General features: G+C 40.1%; 37 non-coding genes across 37 annotated transcripts; all 37 read left to right on the top strand.

Annotated features, from left to right (window-relative positions):
• The first annotated feature begins 160 nt into the window (after window positions 1–160).
• trnav-aac (transfer RNA valine (anticodon AAC)) lies at window positions 161–233 on the top strand. The gene has a single exon. It is a non-coding gene; the product is annotated as a tRNA-Val (tRNA).
• Window positions 234–780: 547 nt separating this feature from the next.
• On the top strand, window positions 781–853 carry trnav-cac (transfer RNA valine (anticodon CAC)). The gene has a single exon. It is a non-coding gene; the product is annotated as a tRNA-Val (tRNA).
• Window positions 854–987: 134 nt separating this feature from the next.
• trnaq-cug (transfer RNA glutamine (anticodon CUG)) lies at window positions 988–1,059 on the top strand. The gene has a single exon. It is a non-coding gene; the product is annotated as a tRNA-Gln (tRNA).
• Window positions 1,060–1,539: 480 nt separating this feature from the next.
• On the top strand, window positions 1,540–1,612 carry trnav-uac (transfer RNA valine (anticodon UAC)). The gene has a single exon. It is a non-coding gene; the product is annotated as a tRNA-Val (tRNA).
• A 185-nt stretch (window positions 1,613–1,797) lies between these two features.
• Window positions 1,798–1,870, top strand: trnav-aac (transfer RNA valine (anticodon AAC)). The gene has a single exon. It is a non-coding gene; the product is annotated as a tRNA-Val (tRNA).
• Window positions 1,871–2,417: 547 nt separating this feature from the next.
• Window positions 2,418–2,490, top strand: trnav-cac (transfer RNA valine (anticodon CAC)). Its single transcript has one exon. It is a non-coding gene; the product is annotated as a tRNA-Val (tRNA).
• Window positions 2,491–2,624: 134 nt separating this feature from the next.
• Window positions 2,625–2,696, top strand: trnaq-cug (transfer RNA glutamine (anticodon CUG)). The gene has a single exon. It is a non-coding gene; the product is annotated as a tRNA-Gln (tRNA).
• Window positions 2,697–3,176: 480 nt separating this feature from the next.
• On the top strand, window positions 3,177–3,249 carry trnav-uac (transfer RNA valine (anticodon UAC)). Its single transcript has one exon. It is a non-coding gene; the product is annotated as a tRNA-Val (tRNA).
• A 185-nt stretch (window positions 3,250–3,434) lies between these two features.
• On the top strand, window positions 3,435–3,507 carry trnav-aac (transfer RNA valine (anticodon AAC)). Its single transcript has one exon. It is a non-coding gene; the product is annotated as a tRNA-Val (tRNA).
• Window positions 3,508–4,054: 547 nt separating this feature from the next.
• trnav-cac (transfer RNA valine (anticodon CAC)) lies at window positions 4,055–4,127 on the top strand. The gene has a single exon. It is a non-coding gene; the product is annotated as a tRNA-Val (tRNA).
• A 134-nt stretch (window positions 4,128–4,261) lies between these two features.
• On the top strand, window positions 4,262–4,333 carry trnaq-cug (transfer RNA glutamine (anticodon CUG)). Its single transcript has one exon. It is a non-coding gene; the product is annotated as a tRNA-Gln (tRNA).
• Window positions 4,334–4,813: 480 nt separating this feature from the next.
• On the top strand, window positions 4,814–4,886 carry trnav-uac (transfer RNA valine (anticodon UAC)). Its single transcript has one exon. It is a non-coding gene; the product is annotated as a tRNA-Val (tRNA).
• A 185-nt stretch (window positions 4,887–5,071) lies between these two features.
• Window positions 5,072–5,144, top strand: trnav-aac (transfer RNA valine (anticodon AAC)). The gene has a single exon. It is a non-coding gene; the product is annotated as a tRNA-Val (tRNA).
• Window positions 5,145–5,281: 137 nt separating this feature from the next.
• trnaq-cug (transfer RNA glutamine (anticodon CUG)) lies at window positions 5,282–5,353 on the top strand. The gene has a single exon. It is a non-coding gene; the product is annotated as a tRNA-Gln (tRNA).
• Window positions 5,354–5,833: 480 nt separating this feature from the next.
• On the top strand, window positions 5,834–5,906 carry trnav-uac (transfer RNA valine (anticodon UAC)). Its single transcript has one exon. It is a non-coding gene; the product is annotated as a tRNA-Val (tRNA).
• Window positions 5,907–6,091: 185 nt separating this feature from the next.
• Window positions 6,092–6,164, top strand: trnav-aac (transfer RNA valine (anticodon AAC)). Its single transcript has one exon. It is a non-coding gene; the product is annotated as a tRNA-Val (tRNA).
• Window positions 6,165–6,711: 547 nt separating this feature from the next.
• Window positions 6,712–6,784, top strand: trnav-cac (transfer RNA valine (anticodon CAC)). The gene has a single exon. It is a non-coding gene; the product is annotated as a tRNA-Val (tRNA).
• Window positions 6,785–6,918: 134 nt separating this feature from the next.
• On the top strand, window positions 6,919–6,990 carry trnaq-cug (transfer RNA glutamine (anticodon CUG)). The gene has a single exon. It is a non-coding gene; the product is annotated as a tRNA-Gln (tRNA).
• Window positions 6,991–7,470: 480 nt separating this feature from the next.
• Window positions 7,471–7,543, top strand: trnav-uac (transfer RNA valine (anticodon UAC)). Its single transcript has one exon. It is a non-coding gene; the product is annotated as a tRNA-Val (tRNA).
• A 185-nt stretch (window positions 7,544–7,728) lies between these two features.
• On the top strand, window positions 7,729–7,801 carry trnav-aac (transfer RNA valine (anticodon AAC)). The gene has a single exon. It is a non-coding gene; the product is annotated as a tRNA-Val (tRNA).
• A 137-nt stretch (window positions 7,802–7,938) lies between these two features.
• trnaq-cug (transfer RNA glutamine (anticodon CUG)) lies at window positions 7,939–8,010 on the top strand. Its single transcript has one exon. It is a non-coding gene; the product is annotated as a tRNA-Gln (tRNA).
• Window positions 8,011–8,490: 480 nt separating this feature from the next.
• On the top strand, window positions 8,491–8,563 carry trnav-uac (transfer RNA valine (anticodon UAC)). The gene has a single exon. It is a non-coding gene; the product is annotated as a tRNA-Val (tRNA).
• Window positions 8,564–8,748: 185 nt separating this feature from the next.
• trnav-aac (transfer RNA valine (anticodon AAC)) lies at window positions 8,749–8,821 on the top strand. Its single transcript has one exon. It is a non-coding gene; the product is annotated as a tRNA-Val (tRNA).
• Window positions 8,822–9,368: 547 nt separating this feature from the next.
• On the top strand, window positions 9,369–9,441 carry trnav-cac (transfer RNA valine (anticodon CAC)). Its single transcript has one exon. It is a non-coding gene; the product is annotated as a tRNA-Val (tRNA).
• Window positions 9,442–9,575: 134 nt separating this feature from the next.
• Window positions 9,576–9,647, top strand: trnaq-cug (transfer RNA glutamine (anticodon CUG)). Its single transcript has one exon. It is a non-coding gene; the product is annotated as a tRNA-Gln (tRNA).
• Window positions 9,648–10,127: 480 nt separating this feature from the next.
• Window positions 10,128–10,200, top strand: trnav-uac (transfer RNA valine (anticodon UAC)). The gene has a single exon. It is a non-coding gene; the product is annotated as a tRNA-Val (tRNA).
• Window positions 10,201–10,385: 185 nt separating this feature from the next.
• trnav-aac (transfer RNA valine (anticodon AAC)) lies at window positions 10,386–10,458 on the top strand. The gene has a single exon. It is a non-coding gene; the product is annotated as a tRNA-Val (tRNA).
• Window positions 10,459–11,005: 547 nt separating this feature from the next.
• On the top strand, window positions 11,006–11,078 carry trnav-cac (transfer RNA valine (anticodon CAC)). Its single transcript has one exon. It is a non-coding gene; the product is annotated as a tRNA-Val (tRNA).
• A 134-nt stretch (window positions 11,079–11,212) lies between these two features.
• trnaq-cug (transfer RNA glutamine (anticodon CUG)) lies at window positions 11,213–11,284 on the top strand. Its single transcript has one exon. It is a non-coding gene; the product is annotated as a tRNA-Gln (tRNA).
• A 480-nt stretch (window positions 11,285–11,764) lies between these two features.
• Window positions 11,765–11,837, top strand: trnav-uac (transfer RNA valine (anticodon UAC)). Its single transcript has one exon. It is a non-coding gene; the product is annotated as a tRNA-Val (tRNA).
• Window positions 11,838–12,022: 185 nt separating this feature from the next.
• trnav-aac (transfer RNA valine (anticodon AAC)) lies at window positions 12,023–12,095 on the top strand. The gene has a single exon. It is a non-coding gene; the product is annotated as a tRNA-Val (tRNA).
• Window positions 12,096–12,642: 547 nt separating this feature from the next.
• Window positions 12,643–12,715, top strand: trnav-cac (transfer RNA valine (anticodon CAC)). The gene has a single exon. It is a non-coding gene; the product is annotated as a tRNA-Val (tRNA).
• Window positions 12,716–12,849: 134 nt separating this feature from the next.
• trnaq-cug (transfer RNA glutamine (anticodon CUG)) lies at window positions 12,850–12,921 on the top strand. Its single transcript has one exon. It is a non-coding gene; the product is annotated as a tRNA-Gln (tRNA).
• Window positions 12,922–13,401: 480 nt separating this feature from the next.
• trnav-uac (transfer RNA valine (anticodon UAC)) lies at window positions 13,402–13,474 on the top strand. The gene has a single exon. It is a non-coding gene; the product is annotated as a tRNA-Val (tRNA).
• A 185-nt stretch (window positions 13,475–13,659) lies between these two features.
• On the top strand, window positions 13,660–13,732 carry trnav-aac (transfer RNA valine (anticodon AAC)). Its single transcript has one exon. It is a non-coding gene; the product is annotated as a tRNA-Val (tRNA).
• A 137-nt stretch (window positions 13,733–13,869) lies between these two features.
• trnaq-cug (transfer RNA glutamine (anticodon CUG)) lies at window positions 13,870–13,941 on the top strand. Its single transcript has one exon. It is a non-coding gene; the product is annotated as a tRNA-Gln (tRNA).
• A 480-nt stretch (window positions 13,942–14,421) lies between these two features.
• Window positions 14,422–14,494, top strand: trnav-uac (transfer RNA valine (anticodon UAC)). The gene has a single exon. It is a non-coding gene; the product is annotated as a tRNA-Val (tRNA).
• The last annotated feature ends 134 nt before the right edge of the window (window positions 14,495–14,628 follow it).

The following is a 14,628-nucleotide window of genomic DNA, read 5'->3' as shown; positions in this document are numbered from 1 at the left end:
ACTTACTTTGTTTCGTGTAGGTTCTCTTGTGTAATGGTGGCACTCTGGACTCTGGTTCCAGCCATCTCATGGCAAGACTGAACCCTCAAGAGAACCTTCATACTTTATTCTGACATCTTCAATTTTGGAACCTCAAACTGAAACATCACCTAACAGATCAGTTTCTGTAGTGTAGTGGTTATCACGTTTGCTTAACACGCAAAAGGTCTCTGGTTCGAAACCAGACAGAAACAACTTTTGTATCTTATGCTTTTCAGAGGGTGTAGTGAGACAACAAGTATCTTCCCCTTTGGTAATGGTTCTTATGCGCATCGACTTCAATGCAGGGATCTTTGAAATCAAGGCTACTTCGATAGCATTTAATGTGAAAATAGGAAGCAGTATAAGTCTATCCGTTTGTTCACCAAGTTACTGTGTGTCCTCCGAGAGGATCTGTGATTCAACTATATGACATTGTTCCATGCCCATAGATGACATTCGTCTTTAACAAATCTTGTACCCCCTACTGGGAATTCATCAAACAGAATGAGTTTCTGTAGTGTAGTGGTTCTCACGTTTGCTTCACAAACGTAAAGCAAAAGGTCTCTGGTTGAAACCAGACAGAAAAAATCTTTGTATGTACGCTTCATCACAGGTTGTTGAAGGTCAACAAGGGTCCCATGGTGTAATGGTGGCACTCTGGATCCAGCCATCTCAGTGCAAGCCTAAGGAGAAGCTTCATACTTTAATGTTACATCTTCAATTTTGGAACATGAAAATAAAACATCGCATATGAGTTCAGTTTCTGTAGTGTAGTGGTTATCACGTTTGCTTCACACGCAAAAGGTCTCTGGTTCGAAACCAGACAGAAACAGCTTTTGTATGTCATTCTTTTCAGAGGGTGTAGTGAGACAAGTATCATCCCCTTTGCTAATGTTTCTTATGCACATCGACTTCAATGCAGTGATCTTTGAAATCAAGGCTACTTCGATAGCATTTGAACCTGTTGGTTCTATGGTGTAATGGTTAGCACTCTGGACTCTGAATCCAGCAATCTGAGTTCAAGTCTCAGTAGAACCTTTTGTCACTGCACCTGAATTCTTCAATATATTTTTGATTTCAGTGTTAGTTTTTGGACTACAATGTGAAAATAGGAAGAAGTATACGTCTGTCCGTTTGTTCACCAAGTTACTGTGTGTCCTCCGAGAGGATCTGTGGTATAACTATTTGACATTGTTCCATGCCCATAGATGACATTCGTCTTAAACAAATCTTGTACCCTCTACTGGGAACTCATCAAACAGAATGAGTTTCTGTAGTGTAGTGGTAATCACGTTTGCTTCACAAACGTAAAGCAAAAGGTCTCTGGTTGAAACCAGACAGAAAAAATCTTTGTATGTACACTTCATCACAGGTTGTTGAAGGTCAACAAAGGTCCCATGGTGTAATGGTGGCACTCTGGATCCAGCCATCTCAGTGCAAGCCTAAGGAGAAGCTTCATACTTTAATGTTACATCTTCAATTTTGGAACATGAAAATAAAACATTGCATATGAGTTCAGTTTCTGTAGTGTAGTGGTTATCACGTTTGCTTTACACGCAAAAGGTCTCTGGTTCGACACCAGACAGAAACAGATTTTGTAAGTTATGTTTCACTTCACTTACTTTGTTTCGTGTAGGTTCTCTTGTGTAATGGTGGCACTCAGGACTCTGGTTCCAGCCATCTCATGGCAAGACTGAACCCTCAAGAGAACCTTCATACTTTATTCTGACATCTTCAATTTTGGAACCTCAAACTGAAACATCACCTAACAGATCAGTTTCTGTAGTGTAGTGGTTATCACGTTTGCTTAACACGCAAAAGGTCTCTGGTTCAAAACCAGACAGAAACAACTTTTGTATCTTATGCTTTTCAGAGGGTGTAGTGAGACAACAAGTATCTTCCCCTTTGGTAATGGTTCTTATGCGCATCGACTTCAATGCAGGGATCTTTGAAATCAAGGCTACTTCGATAGCATTTAATGTGAAAATAGGAAGCAGTATAAGTCTATCCGTTTGTTCACCAAGTTACTGTGTGTCCTCCGAGAGGATCTGTGATTCAACTATATGACATTGTTCCATGCCCATAGATGACATTCGTCTTTAACAAATCTTGTACCCTCTACTGGGAATTCATCAAACAGAATGAGTTTCTGTAGTGTAGTGGTTCTCACGTTTGCTTCACAAACGTAAAGCAAAAGGTCTCTGGTTGAAACCAGACAGAAAAAATCTTTGTATGTACGCTTCATCACAGGTTGTTGAAGGTCAACAAGGGTCCCATGGTGTAATGGTGGCACTCTGGATCCAGCCATCTCAGTGCAAGCCTAAGGAGAAGCTTCATACTTTAATGTTACATCTTCAATTTTGGAACATGAAAATAAAACATCGCATATGAGTTCAGTTTCTGTAGTGTAGTGGTTATCACGTTTGCTTCACACGCAAAAGGTCTCTGGTTCGAAACCAGACAGAAACAGCTTTTGTATGTCATTCTTTTCAGAGGGTGTAGTGAGACAAGTATCATCCCCTTTGCTAATGTTTCTTATGCACATCGACTTCAATGCAGTGATCTTTGAAATCAAGGCTACTTCGATAGCATTTGAACCTGTTGGTTCTATGGTGTAATGGTTAGCACTCTGGACTCTGAATCCAGCAATCTGAGTTCAAGTCTCAGTAGAACCTTTTGTCACTGCACCTGAATTCTTCAATATATTTTTGATTTCAGTGTTAGTTTTTGGACTACAATGTGAAAATAGGAAGAAGTATACGTCTGTCCGTTTGTTCACCAAGTTACTGTGTGTCCTCCGAGAGGATCTGTGGTATAACTATTTGACATTGTTCCATGCCCATAGATGACATTCGTCTTAAACAAATCTTGTACCCTCTACTGGGAACTCATCAAACAGAATGAGTTTCTGTAGTGTAGTGGTAATCACGTTTGCTTCACAAACGTAAAGCAAAAGGTCTCTGGTTGAAACCAGACAGAAAAAATCTTTGTATGTACGCTTCATCACAGGTTGTTGAAGGTCAACAAAGGTCCCATGGTGTAATGGTGGCACTCTGGATCCAGCCATCTCAGTGCAAGCCTAAGGAGAAGCTTCATACTTTAATGTTACATCTTCAATTTTGGAACATGAAAATAAAACATTGCATATGAGTTCAGTTTCTGTAGTGTAGTGGTTATCACGTTTGCTTTACACGCAAAAGGTCTCTGGTTCGACACCAGACAGAAACAGATTTTGTAAGTTATGTTTCACTTCACTTACTTTGTTTCGTGTAGGTTCTCTTGTGTTATGGTGGCACTCAGGACTCTGGTTCCAGCCATCTCATGGCAAGACTGAACCCTCAAGAGAACCTTCATACTTTATTCTGACATCTTCAATTTTGGAACCTCAAACTGAAACATCACCTAACAGATCAGTTTCTGTAGTGTAGTGGTTATCACGTTTGCTTAACACGCAAAAGGTCTCTGGTTCGAAACCAGACAGAAACAACTTTTGTATGTTATGCTTTTCAGAGGGTGTAGTGAGACAACAAGTATCTTCCCCTTTGGTAATGGTTCTTATGCGCATCGACTTCAATGCAGAGATCTTTGAAATCAAGGCTACTTCGATAGCATTTAATGTGAAAATAGGAAGCAGTATAAGTCTATCCGTTTGTTCACCAAGTTACTGTGTGTCCTCCGAGAGGATCTGTGATTCAACTATATGACATTGTTCCATGCCGATAGATGACATTCGTCTTTAACAAATCTTGTACCCTCTACTGGGAACTCATCAAACAGAATGAGTTTCTGTAGTGTAGTGGTTCTCACGTTTGCTTCACAAACGTAAAGCAAAAGGTCTCTGGTTGAAACCAGACAGAAAAAATCTTTGTATGTACGCTTCATCACAGGTTGTTGAAGGTCAACAAGGGTCCCATGGTGTAATGGTGGCACTCTGGATCCAGCCATCTCAGTGCAAGCCTAAGGAGAAGCTTCATACTTTAATCTTACATCTTCAATTTTGGAACATGAAAATAAAACATCGCATATGAGTTCAGTTTCTGTAGTGTAGTGGTTATCACGTTTGCTTCACACGCAAAAGGTCTCTGGTTTGAAACCAGACAGAAACAGATTTTGTATGTCATTCTTTTCAGAGGGTGTAGTGAGACAAGTATCATCCCCTTTGCTAATGTTTCTTATGCGCATCGACTTCAATGCAGTGATCTTTGAAATCAAGGCTACTTCGATAGCGTTTGAACCTGTTGGTTCTATGGTGTAATGGTTAGCACTCTGGACTCTGAATCCAGCAATCTGAGTTCAAGTCTCAGTAGAACCTTTTGTCACTGCACCTGAATTCTTCAATATATTTTTGATTTCAGTGTTAGTTTTTGGACTACAATGTGAAAATAGGAAGAAGTATACGTCTGTCCGTTTGATCACCAAGTTACTGTGTGTCCTCCGAGAGGATCTGTGGTATAACTATTTGACATTGTTCCATGCCCACAGATGACATTCGTCTTAAACCAATCTTGTACCCTCTACTGGGAACTCATCAAACAGAATGAGTTTCTGTAGTGTAGTGGTAATCACGTTTGCTTCACAAACGTAAAGCAAAAGGTCTCTGGTTGAAACCAGACAGAAAAAATCTTTGTATGTACGCTTCATCACAGGTTGTTGAAGGTCAACAAAGGTCCCATGGTGTAATGGTGGCACTCTGGATCCAGCCATCTCAGTGCAAGCCTAAGGAGAAGCTTCATACTTTAATGTTACATCTTCAATTTTGGAACATGAAAATAAAACATTGCATATGAGTTCAGTTTCTGTAGTGTAGTGGTTATCACGTTTGCTTTACACGCAAAAGGTCTCTGGTTCGACACCAGACAGAAACAGATTTTGTAAGTTATGTTTCACTTCACTTACTTTGTTTCGTGTAGGTTCTCTTGTGTTATGGTGGCACTCAGGACTCTGGTTCCAGCCATCTCATGGCAAGACTGAACCCTCAAGAGAACCTTCATACTTTATTCTGACATCTTCAATTTTGGAACCTCAAACTGAAACATCACCTAACAGATCAGTTTCTGTAGTGTAGTGGTTATCACGTTTGCTTAACACGCAAAAGGTCTCTGGTTCGAAACCAGACAGAAACAACTTTTGTATCTTATGCTTTTCAGAGGGTGTAGTGAGACAACAAGTATCTTCCCCTTTGGTAATGGTTCTTATGCGCATCGACTTCAATGCAGTGATCTTTGAAATCAAGGCTACTTCGATAGCGTTTGAACCTGTTGGTTCTATGGTGTAATGGTTAGCACTCTGGACTCTGAATCCAGCAATCTGAGTTCAAGTCTCAGTAGAACCTTTTGTCACTGCACCTGAATTCTTCAATATATTTTTGATTTCAGTGTTAGTTTTTGGACTACAATGTGAAAATAGGAAGAAGTATACGTCTGTCCGTTTGTTCACCAAGTTACTGTGTGTCCTCCGAGAGGATCTGTGGTATAACTATTTGACATTGTTCCATGCCCATAGATGACATTCGTCTTAAACAAATCTTGTACCCTCTACTGGGAACTCATCAAACAGAATGAGTTTCTGTAGTGTAGTGGTAATCACGTTTGCTTCACAAACGTAAAGCAAAAGGTCTCTGGTTGAAACCAGACAGAAAAAATCTTTGTATGTACGCTTCATCACAGGTTGTTGAAGGTCAACAAAGGTCCCATGGTGTAATGGTGGCACTCTGGATCCAGCCATCTCAGTGCAAGCCTAAGGAGAAGCTTCATACTTTAATGTTACATCTTCAATTTTGGAACATGAAAATAAAACATTGCATATGAGTTCAGTTTCTGTAGTGTAGTGGTTATCACGTTTGCTTTACACGCAAAAGGTCTCTGGTTCGACACCAGACAGAAACAGATTTTGTAAGTTATGTTTCACTTCACTTACTTTGTTTCGTGTAGGTTCTCTTGTGTTATGGTGGCACTCAGGACTCTGGTTCCAGCCATCTCATGGCAAGACTGAACCCTCAAGAGAACCTTCATACTTTATTCTGACATCTTCAATTTTGGAACCTCAAACTGAAACATCACCTAACAGATCAGTTTCTGTAGTGTAGTGGTTATCACGTTTGCTTAACACGCAAAAGGTCTCTGGTTCGAAACCAGACAGAAACAACTTTTGTATGTTATGCTTTTCAGAGGGTGTAGTGAGACAACAAGTATCTTCCCCTTTGGTAATGGTTCTTATGCGCATCGACTTCAATGCAGAGATCTTTGAAATCAAGGCTACTTCGATAGCATTTAATGTGAAAATAGGAAGCAGTATAAGTCTATCCGTTTGTTCACCAAGTTACTGTGTGTCCTCCGAGAGGATCTGTGATTCAACTATATGACATTGTTCCATGCCGATAGATGACATTCGTCTTTAACAAATCTTGTACCCTCTACTGGGAACTCATCAAACAGAATGAGTTTCTGTAGTGTAGTGGTTCTCACGTTTGCTTCACAAACGTAAAGCAAAAGGTCTCTGGTTGAAACCAGACAGAAAAAATCTTTGTATGTACGCTTCATCACAGGTTGTTGAAGGTCAACAAGGGTCCCATGGTGTAATGGTGGCACTCTGGATCCAGCCATCTCAGTGCAAGCCTAAGGAGAAGCTTCATACTTTAATCTTACATCTTCAATTTTGGAACATGAAAATAAAACATCGCATATGAGTTCAGTTTCTGTAGTGTAGTGGTTATCACGTTTGCTTCACACGCAAAAGGTCTCTGGTTTGAAACCAGACAGAAACAGATTTTGTATGTCATTCTTTTCAGAGGGTGTAGTGAGACAAGTATCATCCCCTTTGCTAATGTTTCTTATGCGCATCGACTTCAATGCAGTGATCTTTGAAATCAAGGCTACTTCGATAGCGTTTGAACCTGTTGGTTCTATGGTGTAATGGTTAGCACTCTGGACTCTGAATCCAGCAATCTGAGTTCAAGTCTCAGTAGAACCTTTTGTCACTGCACCTGAATTCTTCAATATATTTTTGATTTCAGTGTTAGTTTTTGGACTACAATGTGAAAATAGGAAGAAGTATACGTCTGTCCGTTTGATCACCAAGTTACTGTGTGTCCTCCGAGAGGATCTGTGGTATAACTATTTGACATTGTTCCATGCCCACAGATGACATTCGTCTTAAACCAATCTTGTACCCTCTACTGGGAACTCATCAAACAGAATGAGTTTCTGTAGTGTAGTGGTAATCACGTTTGCTTCACAAACGTAAAGCAAAAGGTCTCTGGTTGAAACCAGACAGAAAAAATCTTTGTATGTACGCTTCATCACAGGTTGTTGAAGGTCAACAAAGGTCCCATGGTGTAATGGTGGCACTCTGGATCCAGCCATCTCAGTGCAAGCCTAAGGAGAAGCTTCATACTTTAATGTTACATCTTCAATTTTGGAACATGAAAATAAAACATTGCATATGAGTTCAGTTTCTGTAGTGTAGTGGTTATCACGTTTGCTTTACACGCAAAAGGTCTCTGGTTCGACACCAGACAGAAACAGATTTTGTAAGTTATGTTTCACTTCACTTACTTTGTTTCGTGTAGGTTCTCTTGTGTTATGGTGGCACTCAGGACTCTGGTTCCAGCCATCTCATGGCAAGACTGAACCCTCAAGAGAACCTTCATACTTTATTCTGACATCTTCAATTTTGGAACCTCAAACTGAAACATCACCTAACAGATCAGTTTCTGTAGTGTAGTGGTTATCACGTTTGCTTAACACGCAAAAGGTCTCTGGTTCGAAACCAGACAGAAACAACTTTTGTATCTTATGCTTTTCAGAGGGTGTAGTGAGACAACAAGTATCTTCCCCTTTGGTAATGGTTCTTATGCGCATCGACTTCAATGCAGTGATCTTTGAAATCAAGGCTACTTCGATAGCGTTTGAACCTGTTGGTTCTATGGTGTAATGGTTAGCACTCTGGACTCTGAATCCAGCAATCTGAGTTTAAGTCTCAGTAGAACCTTTTGTCACTGCACCTGAATTCTTCAATATATTTTTGATTTCAGTGTTAGTTTTTGGACTACAATGTGAAAATAGGAAGAAGTATACGTCTGTCCGTTTGATCACCAAGTTACTGTGTGTCCTCCGAGAGGATCTGTGGTATAACTATTTGACATTGTTCCATGCCCATAGATGATATTCGTCTTAAACAAATCTTGTACCCTCTACTGGGAACTCATCAAACAGAATGAGTTTCTGTAGTGTAGTGGTAATCACGTTTGCTTCACAAACGTAAAGCAAAAGGTCTCTGGTTGAAACCAGACAGAAAAAATCTTTGTATGTACACTTCATCACAGGTTGTTGAAGGTCAACAAAGGTCCCATGGTGTAATGGTGGCACTCTGGATCCAGCCATCTCAGTGCAAGCCTAAGGAGAAGCTTCATACTTTAATCTTACATCTTCAATTTTGGAACATGAAAATAAAACATTGCATATCAATTCAGTTTCTGTAGTGTAGTGGTTATCACATTTGCTTTACACGCAAAAGGTCTCTGGTTCGACACCAGACAGAAACAGATTTTGTAAGTTATGTTTCACTTCACTTACTTTGTTTCGTGTAGGTTCTCTTGTGTAATGGTGGCACTCTGGACTCTGGTTCCAGCCATCTCATGGCAAGACTGAACCCTCAAGAGAACCTTCATACTTTATTCTGACATCTTCAATTTTGGAACCTCAAACTGAAACATCACCTAACAGATCAGTTTCTGTAGTGTAGTGGTTATCACGTTTGCTTAACACGCAAAAGGTCTCTGGTTCGAAACCAGACAGAAACAACTTTTGTATCTTATGCTTTTCAGAGGGTGTAGTGAGACAACAAGTATCTTCCCCTTTGGTAATGGTTCTTATGCGCATCGACTTCAATGCAGGGATCTTTGAAATCAAGGCTACTTCGATAGCATTTAATGTGAAAATAGGAAGCAGTATAAGTCTATCCGTTTGTTCACCAAGTTACTGTGTGTCCTCCGAGAGGATCTGTGATTCAACTATATGACATTGTTCCATGCCCATAGATGACATTCGTCTTTAACAAATCTTGTACCCCCTACTGGGAATTCATCAAACAGAATGAGTTTCTGTAGTGTAGTGGTTCTCACGTTTGCTTCACAAACGTAAAGCAAAAGGTCTCTGGTTGAAACCAGACAGAAAAAATCTTTGTATGTACGCTTCATCACAGGTTGTTGAAGGTCAACAAGGGTCCCATGGTGTAATGGTGGCACTCTGGATCCAGCCATCTCAGTGCAAGCCTAAGGAGAAGCTTCATACTTTAATGTTACATCTTCAATTTTGGAACATGAAAATAAAACATCGCATATGAGTTCAGTTTCTGTAGTGTAGTGGTTATCACGTTTGCTTCACACGCAAAAGGTCTCTGGTTCGAAACCAGACAGAAACAGCTTTTGTATGTCATTCTTTTCAGAGGGTGTAGTGAGACAAGTATCATCCCCTTTGCTAATGTTTCTTATGCACATCGACTTCAATGCAGTGATCTTTGAAATCAAGGCTACTTCGATAGCATTTGAACCTGTTGGTTCTATGGTGTAATGGTTAGCACTCTGGACTCTGAATCCAGCAATCTGAGTTCAAGTCTCAGTAGAACCTTTTGTCACTGCACCTGAATTCTTCAATATATTTTTGATTTCAGTGTTAGTTTTTGGACTACAATGTGAAAATAGGAAGAAGTATACGTCTGTCCGTTTGTTCACCAAGTTACTGTGTGTCCTCCGAGAGGATCTGTGGTATAACTATTTGACATTGTTCCATGCCCATAGATGACATTCGTCTTAAACAAATCTTGTACCCTCTACTGGGAACTCATCAAACAGAATGAGTTTCTGTAGTGTAGTGGTAATCACGTTTGCTTCACAAACGTAAAGCAAAAGGTCTCTGGTTGAAACCAGACAGAAAAAATCTTTGTATGTACACTTCATCACAGGTTGTTGAAGGTCAACAAAGGTCCCATGGTGTAATGGTGGCACTCTGGATCCAGCCATCTCAGTGCAAGCCTAAGGAGAAGCTTCATACTTTAATGTTACATCTTCAATTTTGGAACATGAAAATAAAACATTGCATATGAGTTCAGTTTCTGTAGTGTAGTGGTTATCACGTTTGCTTTACACGCAAAAGGTCTCTGGTTCGACACCAGACAGAAACAGATTTTGTAAGTTATGTTTCACTTCACTTACTTTGTTTCGTGTAGGTTCTCTTGTGTAATGGTGGCACTCAGGACTCTGGTTCCAGCCATCTCATGGCAAGACTGAACCCTCAAGAGAACCTTCATACTTTATTCTGACATCTTCAATTTTGGAACCTCAAACTGAAACATCACCTAACAGATCAGTTTCTGTAGTGTAGTGGTTATCACGTTTGCTTAACACGCAAAAGGTCTCTGGTTCAAAACCAGACAGAAACAACTTTTGTATCTTATGCTTTTCAGAGGGTGTAGTGAGACAACAAGTATCTTCCCCTTTGGTAATGGTTCTTATGCGCATCGACTTCAATGCAGGGATCTTTGAAATCAAGGCTACTTCGATAGCATTTAATGTGAAAATAGGAAGCAGTATAAGTCTATCCGTTTGTTCACCAAGTTACTGTGTGTCCTCCGAGAGGATCTGTGATTCAACTATATGACATTGTTCCATGCCCATAGATGACATTCGTCTTTAACAAATCTTGTACCCTCTACTGGGAATTCATCAAACAGAATGAGTTTCTGTAGTGTAGTGGTTCTCACGTTTGCTTCACAAACGTAAAGCAAAAGGTCTCTGGTTGAAACCAGACAGAAAAAATCTTTGTATGTACGCTTCATCACAGGTTGTTGAAGGTCAACAAGGGTCCCATGGTGTAATGGTGGCACTCTGGATCCAGCCATCTCAGTGCAAGCCTAAGGAGAAGCTTCATACTTTAATGTTACATCTTCAATTTTGGAACATGAAAATAAAACATCGCATATGAGTTCAGTTTCTGTAGTGTAGTGGTTATCACGTTTGCTTCACACGCAAAAGGTCTCTGGTTCGAAACCAGACAGAAACAGCTTTTGTATGTCATTCTTTTCAGAGGGTGTAGTGAGACAAGTATCATCCCCTTTGCTAATGTTTCTTATGCACATCGACTTCAATGCAGTGATCTTTGAAATCAAGGCTACTTCGATAGCATTTGAACCTGTTGGTTCTATGGTGTAATGGTTAGCACTCTGGACTCTGAATCCAGCAATCTGAGTTCAAGTCTCAGTAGAACCTTTTGTCACTGCACCTGAATTCTTCAATATATTTTTGATTTCAGTGTTAGTTTTTGGACTACAATGTGAAAATAGGAAGAAGTATACGTCTGTCCGTTTGTTCACCAAGTTACTGTGTGTCCTCCGAGAGGATCTGTGGTATAACTATTTGACATTGTTCCATGCCCATAGATGACATTCGTCTTAAACAAATCTTGTACCCTCTACTGGGAACTCATCAAACAGAATGAGTTTCTGTAGTGTAGTGGTAATCACGTTTGCTTCACAAACGTAAAGCAAAAGGTCTCTGGTTGAAACCAGACAGAAAAAATCTTTGTATGTACGCTTCATCACAGGTTGTTGAAGGTCAACAAAGGTCCCATGGTGTAATGGTGGCACTCTGGATCCAGCCATCTCAGTGCAAGCCTAAGGAGAAGCTTCATACTTTAATGTTACATCTTCAATTTTGGAACATGAAAATAAAACATTGCATATGAGTTCAGTTTCTGTAGTGTAGTGGTTATCACGTTTGCTTTACACGCAAAAGGTCTCTGGTTCGACACCAGACAGAAACAGATTTTGTAAGTTATGTTTCACTTCACTTACTTTGTTTCGTGTAGGTTCTCTTGTGTTATGGTGGCACTCAGGACTCTGGTTCCAGCCATCTCATGGCAAGACTGAACCCTCAAGAGAACCTTCATACTTTATTCTGACATCTTCAATTTTGGAACCTCAAACTGAAACATCACCTAACAGATCAGTTTCTGTAGTGTAGTGGTTATCACGTTTGCTTAACACGCAAAAGGTCTCTGGTTCGAAACCAGACAGAAACAACTTTTGTATGTTATGCTTTTCAGAGGGTGTAGTGAGACAACAAGTATCTTCCCCTTTGGTAATGGTTCTTATGCGCATCGACTTCAATGCAGAGATCTTTGAAATCAAGGCTACTTCGATAGCATTTAATGTGAAAATAGGAAGCAGTATAAGTCTATCCGTTTGTTCACCAAGTTACTGTGTGTCCTCCGAGAGGATCTGTGATTCAACTATATGACATTGTTCCATGCCGATAGATGACATTCGTCTTTAACAAATCTTGTACCCTCTACTGGGAACTCATCAAACAGAATGAGTTTCTGTAGTGTAGTGGTTCTCACGTTTGCTTCACAAACGTAAAGCAAAAGGTCTCTGGTTGAAACCAGACAGAAAAAATCTTTGTATGTACGCTTCATCACAGGTTGTTGAAGGTCAACAAGGGTCCCATGGTGTAATGGTGGCACTCTGGATCCAGCCATCTCAGTGCAAGCCTAAGGAGAAGCTTCATACTTTAATCTTACATCTTCAATTTTGGAACATGAAAATAAAACATCGCATATGAGTTCAGTTTCTGTAGTGTAGTGGTTATCACGTTTGCTTCACACGCAAAAGGTCTCTGGTTTGAAACCAGACAGAAACAGATTTTGTATGTCATTCTTTTCAGAGGGTGTAGTGAGACAAGTATCATCCCCTTTGCTAATGTTTCTTATGCGCATCGACTTCAATGCAGTGATCTTTGAAATCAAGGCTACTTCGATAGCGTTTGAACCTGTTGGTTCTATGGTGTAATGGTTAGCACTCTGGACTCTGAATCCAGCAATCTGAGTTCAAGTCTCAGTAGAACCTTTTGTCACTGCACCTGAATTCTTCAATATATTTTTGATTTCAGTGTTAGTTTTTGGACTACAATGTGAAAATAGGAAGAAGTATACGTCTGTCCGTTTGATCACCAAGTTACTGTGTGTCCTCCGAGAGGATCTGTGGTATAACTATTTGACATTGTTCCATGCCCACAGATGACATTCGTCTTAAACCAATCTTGTACCCTCTACTGGGAACTCATCAAACAGAATGAGTTTCTGTAGTGTAGTGGTAATCACGTTTGCTTCACAAACGTAAAGCAAAAGGTCTCTGGTTGAAACCAGACAGAAAAAATCTTTGTATGTACGCTTCATCACAGGTTGTTGAAGGTCAACAAAGGTCCCATGGTGTAATGGTGGCACTCTGGATCCAGCCATCTCAGTGCAAGCCTAAGGAGAAGCTTCATACTTTAATGTTACATCTTCAATTTTGGAACATGAAAATAAAACATTGCATATGAGTTCAGTTTCTGTAGTGTAGTGGTTATCACGTTTGCTTTACACGCAAAAGGTCTCTGGTTCGACACCAGACAGAAACAGATTTTGTAAGTTATGTTTCACTTCACTTACTTTGTTTCGTGTAGGTTCTCTTGTGTTATGGTGGCACTCAGGACTCTGGTTCCAGCCATCTCATGGCAAGACTGAACCCTCAAGAGAACCTTCATACTTTATTCTGACATCTTCAATTTTGGAACCTCAAACTGAAACATCACCTAACAGATCAGTTTCTGTAGTGTAGTGGTTATCACGTTTGCTTAACACGCAAAAGGTCTCTGGTTCGAAACCAGACAGAAACAACTTTTGTATCTTATGCTTTTCAGAGGGTGTAGTGAGACAACAAGTATCTTCCCCTTTGGTAATGGTTCTTATGCGCATCGACTTCAATGCAGTGATCTTTGAAATCAAGGCTACTTCGATAGCGTTTGAACCTGTTGGTTCTATGGTGTAATGGTTAGCACTCTGGACTCTGAATCCAGCAATCTGAGTTCAAGTCTCAGTAGAACCTTTTGTCACTGCACCTGAATTCTTCAATATATTTTTGATTTCAGTGTTAGTTTTTGGACTACAATGTGAAAATAGGAAGAAGTATACGTCTGTCCGTTTGTTCACCAAGTTACTGTGTGTCCTCCGAGAGGATCTGTGGTATAACTATTTGACATTGTTCCATGCCCATAGATGACATTCGTCTTAAACAAATCTTGTACCCTCTACTGGGAACTCATCAAACAGAATGAGTTTCTGTAGTGTAGTGGTAATCACGTTTGCTTCACAAACGTAAAGCAAAAGGTCTCTGGTTGAAACCAGACAGAAAAAATCTTTGTATGTACGCTTCATCACAGGTTGTTGAAGGTCAACAAAGGTCCCATGGTGTAATGGTGGCACTCTGGATCCAGCCATCTCAGTGCAAGCCTAAGGAGAAGCTTCATACTTTAATGTTACATCTTCAATTTTGGAACATGAAAATAAAACATTGCATATGAGTTCAGTTTCTGTAGTGTAGTGGTTATCACGTTTGCTTTACACGCAAAAGGTCTCTGGTTCGACACCAGACAGAAACAGATTTTGTAAGTTATGTTTCACTTCACTTACTTTGTTTCGTGTAGGTTCTCTTGTGTTATGGTGGCACTCAGGACTCTGGTTCCAGCCATCTCATGGCAAGACTGAACCCTCAAGAGAACCTTCATACTTTATT

The sequence above is a fragment of the Xiphophorus hellerii genome, chromosome 23 (assembly GCF_003331165.1).
Source record: "Xiphophorus hellerii strain 12219 chromosome 23, Xiphophorus_hellerii-4.1, whole genome shotgun sequence".
NCBI lineage: Eukaryota > Metazoa > Chordata > Actinopteri > Cyprinodontiformes > Poeciliidae > Xiphophorus > Xiphophorus hellerii.
This window is presented reverse-complemented; position numbering and strand designations above follow the sequence as displayed.